The sequence below is a fragment of the Amblyomma mixtum genome, chromosome 8, assembly GCF_055824585.1.
Source record: "Amblyomma mixtum isolate Tamu chromosome 8, ASM5582458v1, whole genome shotgun sequence".
In the NCBI taxonomy this organism is placed as follows: Eukaryota; Metazoa; Arthropoda; class Arachnida; order Ixodida; family Ixodidae; genus Amblyomma; species Amblyomma mixtum.
Genome location: NC_143019.1, coordinates 115,085,889 through 115,088,003, shown reverse-complemented (window position 1 = coordinate 115,088,003; position 2,115 = coordinate 115,085,889). Strand labels below are relative to the sequence as shown.

The 2,115-nt window shown below is 44.5% G+C and overlaps 1 pseudogene; it reads right to left on the bottom strand.

Moving 5' to 3' along the window:
* Positions 1 to 789: 789 nt before the first annotated feature.
* Positions 790 to 1,667, bottom strand: LOC149334032 (uncharacterized; annotated as a pseudogene).
* Between the last annotated feature and the right edge of the window lie 448 nt (positions 1,668 to 2,115).

The window sequence follows — 2,115 nt, the reverse complement described above, 5'->3', positions numbered from 1 at the left end:
TCAACAAATATGCCCAGTTCATTGTTAATAGCGGCAAAGTTGGCGCGTTTGTAATCTAGAAAGATCTTTTTTATTTTGCTCGGTTTTGGACGTGGTATATTAATGCAAAAAGTGAGCAGAACGTGATCACTGATGCCTGGAAGATATGTTATATCAGTAGCTAACTCTGGATTAGTTGCTAGAATTAGATCAAGAGTGTTCGAAGCGTTATTCACTGTCCTTGTGGCTTTTGTTACTAACTGAGTTAGCGAAAACATGGCGCATAGTTCTAAGAATTCTTTAGCTTGATACGAAGGGGAAGATAAAGAAGGCTGCTGAGCGGTCCATGAAATAGTTGGAAAATTAAAGTCTCCAAGTAGAAAAAGTGGTGATGAAGGAAATCGTGCGCGAACAAGATTTATAGCATCGTGAAGTTCGTTAGTGAATGTAGACGAATAAGAAGGAGAAAGGTAGCAGACGCCAATAATCAGTTTAAGATGACCTATCACTATTGACGCAAATATTAGTTCTAATTCGCTGAAGACTTGGATACATGAAGATGGAATGTCTTTAGAAATAGCAAGTAAAGCACCGCCGCCACGTTTGGCTATTCTATCGCAACGATATACCGAGTACCGATGAGCGTTTTGGAAGATTTCGGAATCCGATACATGCGTTGGGAGCCAGGTTTCGGTTAGCGCTATAATGTCAGCTGAGCATGTGTCTATGGCAGAAGATAAAGAAGTATGCTTGTTAAGTAGGCTCCTGACGTTAGTATAAAGAACTGATATCGACGGTGGCAACTGTCCACTACCCCTCGCGATTCCCTGCGGTGAAGCGGAAGATCCAGCCACAGAATCCAATCTAGACGATTCGCCACGTGCCACGATTTCTTCAACAGTGTCCTTGGTAGGGTTATACATGAAGCATTTTTTATTGATATGCAGTTTGTTATAGCGTATCTTAAAAGAGCGGGGGCCAGCGTGAATATTACCAAATTCAAAAAGTTTTTTCCGAGCCTGGCGCGTAGCCGGTGAGAAATCTTCACTGATTGTGATGTTATCCGTTTTAAATTGGTTACGAAGGGTTAATATCTTGTCTTTCATTTTAGTGTCCGAAAATTTTGCTATGATTGGTCGACACTTCTCATCTGAAAAAACGCCCAGGCGATGTGCACGTTGAATTGAACTGGAGGGGCATACTTCGACAATCTTAGTCAAGGCTTCCAAGAGTTTCGATTCAGTGTCTGCCCAAGTCTCTTCCTCATCGGGTATACCCCTAAATATTAGATTTTCACGTCGCGATCTATCTTCGGCTTCATCAAGGCGAGACTACAGCAAATCATTTCGAGTACGTTGGTCTTCTACAGATTTCTTTAAAGATGAGAGCTCCTGATCCATGTCGTCGATTTTCTTTCCCTTTTCCTCGAGTTCATCAAGCCTCTTGTGCATGCCAGCTAACTTTGATTCAATGTTCTTCTGACTATTCCTAATGTCTTTAATATCAGCTGCTAATTCGGCCTGATCTTTAGAGCTTTGCAACGTACGGGAATGTACATCCTTAAGCAGCTTAAACATAACTTTCATTTGTTCAGACGGATTGTCTGGCAGGTTGTCTATGTCAAGAGAGCGAGTCATAGGACCCGGGTTAGATTCAACGTCGCCAGAGCGCAAAAGCAGAGAAATCATTGAAAAGCATTCACAAGCAACATCAAAGCACACCCGCGGGCACGGGAACAGAAGTAAACAGCGATCGTCGCTTTTTCTAGCGTGCAAAGAATAGTGCGTACAAACCTGCACGGTAAAGAAGCGAAGCATTGGAGGTATGCCGATGTCACTGTTCCCGTGCCCACTGAAGGGAAAGCCAGCGTGTTGTCGCTTTAAATCCGGTGTGGGTGGTGATGCCATCGTCAATGACGCTAAACGGGTGTGGACGAGGGATTCGATGAGCAGGAAAGCCTGGCCGGGTGGAAAGCTGAAGTTGTCGGTGAAACGAAGCCCAGATCTTGCAACCACCGTACCAGGGAAAAACGTCGAGTCAATGCCTGCAGCCGGCGAAGTTGATATGGCGAGCGCCAGCACGGCCTGCACGGTAAAGAAGTGAAGCATTGGAGGTATGCCGATGTCACTGTTCCCG